The following is a 7,516-nucleotide window of genomic DNA, read 5'->3' as shown; positions in this document are numbered from 1 at the left end:
CACACAGGATGATTGGAGCCATGACAAACATTCAAACTGAACAGTTATGCTTCAAATGTTGAACCCAACCCTCCACATGTTTAACTCAACAGCAAGTTCTTGAGAGTTAGCCTGTTTTGCCCCAATCTAAACATCACACGCTGCACAAAGTTGAAGGTGTTGGTCATCCCCTTTGGATAGTCAAGGTTAAGGGCGTATGACAAACCAAATAGCAAGCAAAAGGCCTCAGGCAATGTTTTCAGGTCATCCATCACAATACTTCCCTCACTGATAATTCCAGTTGACACTGACTCCAGGTAGAGGAGGTTGGGTCCGGGTGGTATGCCATCGTCTTCAATGACAGTCAAAGTCCCAAAGGAGACGTTGGCCAACACGTCGTCACCATCAGAATCCTGTAAAACAAATAGCAGCACAATGAGAACAGGTAAATACAGGGTGGACCAATAAATGAGACCTCTTAAATGCTTACATTGTGGAATGAAAAATACATTCCATGCATTACTTTCAAACATTCAGCAGTTCCTGATCCATTCTTTCACTTGTAAACCACAATGGAATTACACATTTCAGTAGGTTTAGTCATTGTATAGTACTACATGGTCTTTTTTGGATATGTAAATGACAGTTAAAATACATAAACGAGCATGAAATACTGTACACGGCATTAACCATATATCAAGTAGTGTTACTTAGGCACAAGGTCACCTTGCATAGCAACTATTTTTAGTACATGTCTTTGTTATTACCTCTACACTCTACTAATTTCTTGCTAGATTTGCTTAACAGTAATCAAAATGTATTCCCAATGTATTCCCAAACAATGTTTGTTCCTAACCGGACAGGCTGATATCACAGAATGTTTGACTTGGAGTTGCATTGCAATTTTTGGTGTTCCCTTTATTTTTCAAGCTGTATCTTCAGCTAATTGTTCTACATCCATAACTTACCAAGCAGGTGTTGTAAAAGTCTGTGGGGGCATCACCAAGAAGGATTGGGAGACCGCGGAGTATTAGTGTGCATAGAGCCACCACATCTTGTTTCTAGAAGTGAACAACACCACATACATTGCATTATTGACGTAATGGTAGGAATCACTTTTACAGAGACAAAGAAGCTCCCGCACATTGTTCACATTTGCAGAGTTTTTACTTGCAACCTGTCGGTCTGTGACCTTTCTCAAGCAATGGTTGAATTGCTTGAGAAAGGTCACAGACCGAAACGTTGCAAGTAAAAACTCTGCAAATGTGAACAGTGTGCGGGAGCTTCTTTGTCTCCAGACGTTGGTGACCCAGTGGATCCACTCCTACGCACCTGGCAAAAGGAGGTGTGCAAGAATCCAAAAAATAGGAATCACTTTTACAGCATTACAGCAACATGTAATGTAGTAGATTTCAATGTTGTCTTGTCTATGATGTAGAGTAGGAGTCATTTCATCTGACAGATACTTTGGGGCCCAACCAGCATTTATTTTAATGCTAGGTAAGACCCAAAAACTGCAAATCTCACACCAATATTAAGGATGCAATGACTTATATAGGTTGTCTATTTAGAGCATGTTTACCGTACTTACCTTTAGGTCCGTTTGATCCACGAGTTCTTGGAGCCCCTCTCCAACAACTCCATGCTTAGATTTGAAGATTTCGACAAAACGGGCAGTGTGACGATCCAGGACGTCAAATAAATCGTTTAAGTTGCCACTCTGTTGAACTCTGAGACAACCTGTGAAATACAGTAAAAACAGAATACGCCGCATATTAGGAAAGGTAACAGTAACAGCTTGTGATCATACTCATATATATCGCCCCAGAACAATCCTAAATTCATCCACATTCAGGATAGGATTACCTTTGAAACAAGTGTCATCTCTGAATGAGTGGTAGCCTTCAGGTGAGGTCTCTGGATGCAGTACCTTCTCCAAGATGTCGTTATGGCTCAGCAAAGCTTGAAGCATCTGCAGTATGGGAACATAGACAACAGAATTACCACTTTTATACAGAGGATATTCGACTGGCATAATAATTGGAAATTGCTGTGCTATGCAAGATGCTCTCTTGCTAGCTGTTGATAGAGGTCAATCTTTATCTGTATGTTTCAACAGGACATTGTTTTGCAGAACAGCGTTCAATATTTCAGTGACACCTTAATTAACATCCAAATTAACACAATACTGCTTTACTATGTCTTGGATTGCAGTCTGTAAAACTGGGTGTGACAGTAAATGAATCTGATTAAGAGACTTTATTAATCAGTGGACAGCATACTCCGGAATATGTGGGACAGTTTGCATTTTCAAAAAAAGCAAAGCAAGGTTACGCTGACTGCTAACTGCTTACGCTAACTGATTTTCAAGATCATTTATGCTATCTGCTGAGCCCATATTCTCCATTTTCAGACTGTTGATCTCCATCTTGTGATGCAACTGTTCTGACTTCAGGTTTGAATGGAGCAGCACACTCACTATGCACTCTGCTTTTATGTGCCTTAAATGTTGAATACACAGGGGTTTCAAAGTCACAGCCTTCATATGGGCATGGGACATTTTGCCTCAACTTTAAATGACGGCGCACAAGTGTGAAGAACTCTGTTTCAGTGCAAGAATCGCTGTATTCACATACCTGACAATGAAACAACGCAACCGCTGTATTCGTTTGTCTAATGTCTGTCTGTGTGTGCAGCTTGGCCAAGTGCACTTTGAGAGCATTAAATGACTTAAACGTGCATAAACAATCCATGTGAAGACAAGGGATTGGTTGTTGACTAGTAAGCCCGCCATGTATAACTGTCCTCTTTTTTCTGTTGCAAACGTGCAACGCTTACATTTTCCATTGCATGTCCCCACGGAAATACAATTCAAATATTATAGGCTACCAACATGGATTCCAGTAATGTTATCACACACTTACAAATTAATCAAATATAAAGTTGCGCATAAACTAACAAAAACACACTAACACATTGAGGAAAAGTTAGTTATCTCTGCAACAGGCGGGCTGACATGTCCTGGCAAGTGCCATCAATTCAAAACACTGACTTTTTTGCTATCTGTCTTAAGACCTTATAAAGTCCACAAAAACTAAAAATTGTGGTGTTTATCTGTAACATTCTAAATTCATAATGGTTCTTGAGAGAAAACAACTAAAAAATACCTGTTTAGGACAATCACACAGCAGAATTCCAACGAAGTTTGCTCTTTTCTCCACGTCTGGTCTCCTCCTGATTCCTCCTGCTCATTCCTCTTCTTCCTTGATCTTGACCAATCCATGAGGAAATTGCACTTAATAGCGCCCCCTTGTGGGAACATTACTCTTGGAGTTACTCGTCTCATTCAAGTTCAGCTTAATTCAGTTGAGAAGTAATTTGTTTTTTCTCCTCTCTAAGTAACTGTTACTGTAACCAAACCATTAAAATGCTCATATTTATGACTGTGAGTAAAGTAAACCAACCAAATGCAAGTAAACCCTATTGTTGGATTTTACAGTGTATTACATTTCTCCACGTACCCCCTGAGGTGTGCTCGCGTACCCCTAGTGGTACACCTAACCCTGGTTGGGAAACACTGGGCTAAGTGAGAAGTTGGAGAGCCCGCATTCTCACATCACAATTACAGCATCACCAAAATATGGACAAACCTCCCCTGCATATGGCCGAACCTCGACTATCCATGTAATGGTGACTCGCCGTAATTTAATTTTCAGCCGAGATTTGCCTGCTGTTCGCTATTCCAAGGCTGAAGCATGTTTCATTCCCTCGAGTCACAACTTCTAAACGCTGCCAGGCAGATATATAATTTTGACTGTTCTGATGGAAGCGTAGGCTATTAGTAGTAACAACCCCTATTTAGCACTATGTCCTCATCATTTGTACTCTGATTTTTCTAATACGTTTGCAAAGAAATGGCATGGTTTCCACAGTAGGCCTAGGTTGATTACGCATTGTATTCCATCTGTATTTTGACTCCCCTTTCCGTTATCTTGATACTTCAAGCTTTTGTGATTCTGACAGACTCACCTTGCATGAAGTGGTCAACAGAGACCATTCCCATAACACTGGCGAAAGTGAAAGTATTGTGCGTCGCAAGGCACCACCTCACAAACTCTTGGCCACCGCTACCTATATTAAGCATATTGCACGGATATCCACATCCTAATAGTGGACGATTTTAATGGTCTTTCATTGCAACACTTTTTTTTTTACCGACGTTTACCAGCTTACAAAATTATGTCAGTTATGATGATAATCAATGTTATCACAGTCCACACAGCACTACAGTAGACTACACCACTTTATTTGTGTGTAGTGTGCTCCATACCTTCTCATCACAAGAATATGCGCGGAATTGGGTTCTGCCTCGGCTGCATGATAAATCCAGAAACTGTAGGCCCCGTTAAGTATTAACAATTAAGGATGAAGAACAGTAGATTACCGACTACGCCAGCCCCTAGGGGGCGCTGTTTGACAAAGACACACCAGGTTCGTTTTGAGCTTGTGGCTGGGTAAGAAACACTCAGAAATGGCATGAAATTTACATTTATTTTCCTCTACAGTTTAAAAGGGTTCAGTTCACAACAACAGGCAGTGGGCGCTCCACTAACCACAATTAAAACATTACGGCACTAGCTTTGTCTCGAGTGAGGCAATGGCTTCTGCTAGGCCCATTAAACAGTAAACATCCATCCATCCATACATACATACATACAGATTGCCTCCGGAGGTAATAAGGCCTTAAAAGAAGGCCAGGGAGCACAGAAATCGGCGTGCTGGTGGAATTTATTCCCCAGGTGGAAAAAGGCCTGTAGCCAGGAGAATTTGGCAAACAAAGAAAAACAGCCAGGTCTCAGCCAAAGGTGCCACTCCAGTGCTACCAGGACGCGTCTCGATTCCGGTGCTCTCTGTACAGCAGACCCTGGTTTGTGGTGGTCACGTGTCTTTTATGCAGAAACCTATTAGGGCCCCAGTTCACAGGATTGGCTGGCTGGAACGAGGGAGAGGGAGAACAATCAGTGGCAATGAAGAATGAAGCGAGGGTAAACGAGGTCATGGGTGGACCAATCAATCAATCATTACAAGCAAGTGAAAACTATGATTGTGCTTCCACACCAACACTAGTACAAATCAGTTTTAACCCTCTGAGGTCTAAGGCCTTTCAGAGGCTTTTAGGCTGCTTGCACCACCCTGACATTTTCAAGTGTTTTCAACTAACAATAAGCATCTATGCAAAAGTGGAATATATGGTTGTATTGTGAAAAGCCTGACAAGAAATAATCTGAAAGAAAATTGGATGTCATACAAACATGTTTTATTTAAATTGAGTATAAACACAACTGTACAAAAAAACAGGTTTCAGAGGTCTTCAAAAAGTTCAAGAAAACACACAATAAATATATCTAGCCAAGACTTTTGAAGTTTGAATCTTGTAAACAAATGTGTTGGCAGCATAAAAGTGAAAAGGGCATTTAGAAATGTTTTGTTGTTTTCATACAAAATGCAAAAAAGAAAGACAATGTCACTGCCACTGCCTGTCTCATTTGAATACTAATGAGATAGGTGTGAACAAACCTCTAATGGCCCACACCCCCCTGTCAATCCCCATGTGCTCTGATAGCCCCAACCCCCCTGTCACTCTACGTCTGCTGCAAATTCCTCAGTTGGTGTATTGACAAGTGAGCTGCATGGCTGTGTTTACCCTAGCTGAAAGGGGCGTGTTGTCACCTCTGAATAGCCACTCAAGCACCGGTACTTTACATGTGAATAGCTATAGGTGTGGCTGCTACAGGCAGAGAGTACAGAATATGCGAAGATTTCTTTTCACTTTCTTTAAATTGGGCCAGCTATATAATTTATTTAATATATATATATTTGAAATCTGGAAGGTCTGAGGTTTCTAATGGTGTAACTTATGTGTTTCAATGACAAAAACTCACAGAGTTACAGATTTGTTTTTGGAGACATGTCAAATTGCCCTCTGAAGGGCAATTAGACCTCTGTGTGTTAACTTACGTAAACACCACTGCAACTTGGATCTTGTGAGCACTACACACATTAAAACACTGCAAATGTTTACAAATTGTGATTAAACCACTACACACCAAAAGTTGGACAGGCCCCTCATTACACTACTTTCTAAAAAATCATAACTGAACACAACTCTGGTGGCAAGAAGTTGCATGAAGATGCAAACCAATCAGAAGAGGTGTAGCAGACTCGTCATAAGACCTTTCTTGAAGTTCATACACAGGGTTGCCAGACGGGGCCGTCGCAGCAGAATATTGCGCAGGGGCAAAGCGACTGCACAATTGCATTAATTTCCAATACAATTCACAAATAATATTTTAAAAGGCTCCTGAGCCAGTGGGGCCGAGCCAAGTCACGGTGGTGGCCCCACTAAAAATAGCTTAAACTCGCCCCAGAATCACATTAATCCAGTAACCTCTTCAACAGTCCAGTGTACCACCTAATATCACAATACAAATGACTCCAACCTTCAACCTAAGCATCACAATGAACAGCTGAGAATGAACAGGGGGGGGGGGGGGGGGGGCACAATTGCAGACTGCATCTATTGGCCATGGGGTACCCAAGTTCGGGTATGGCCGGGATGAATTCCCAGTTCTACACCACGTGGTGTTTTGCACACTAGTAAACTGCAGACAACTGGAAGGACACGAAGGCGGATATGCAAGATAGCACGAACTGGCCTTTATTATTAACCATAGCCAGTGTACATGTTGTGCTCTACCTATACACGACAGGTGCAAGAGAGACAGGGCGCCTGGTGGCGCAATACCTCAGAGAACAGTCAATGATCAAATCATTATTCACCAGTACCAAAATGAAAGTACATCTCCAAAAATAGAATTCCATTCTTCTGTGTTGAAACATCACACTCCATATTTATCCCCCACTTGCTTTCTGTCTGCTCTCACACACAAATTACACACAAACTTACTCTCACACAAGCTGTCCAATAATGTTTACTTTCACAATTACTAGGCCTGCTGGAGTGAAAAATAAAGCCACCCTTGAGCCAAACGGATACAAATTTTAAAGGTATGTACCCAGTGTGCTATTACCATTAATACAACAGACAACTAGACCTATATTCAACAGAATCCAAATCATAACATCACAAATGAACTCCCAGGCTGGGAACAGCCACCTACAATTTACACCAAAGCATCCTCTCAGTGTTTATTAAATGGATAATGAAATAATCAAGTATCTCATCCAGGGGTTGGACTTAAAGGGCAACTCCTGCCAATTTCAATGTGCTGTTGTATTGCTCACGCTACCCTTGACTTCTCAGTACCAGGTGACGCCGCATTTTTTGGCTCAGCCCTTTCCGAGATATGAGCTATTCTAATGGGGGCAACTTTTGTATACATTTCAAAAAAACATTTTATTTATTCCCAAAAACATCAAAAAGGTTATGCAACATCAGCAGACAGCTAGCAAACAGTGATACCTTTTGGGAAAATATTTGGAGTAGGCCTATGCTCATTTTTTAAAAAATGTAAAC

Source organism: Engraulis encrasicolus, chromosome 19, assembly GCF_034702125.1.
Source record: "Engraulis encrasicolus isolate BLACKSEA-1 chromosome 19, IST_EnEncr_1.0, whole genome shotgun sequence".
Lineage (NCBI taxonomy): Eukaryota > Metazoa > Chordata > Actinopteri > Clupeiformes > Engraulidae > Engraulis > Engraulis encrasicolus.
Note: the sequence above shows the minus strand (reverse complement) of the source record.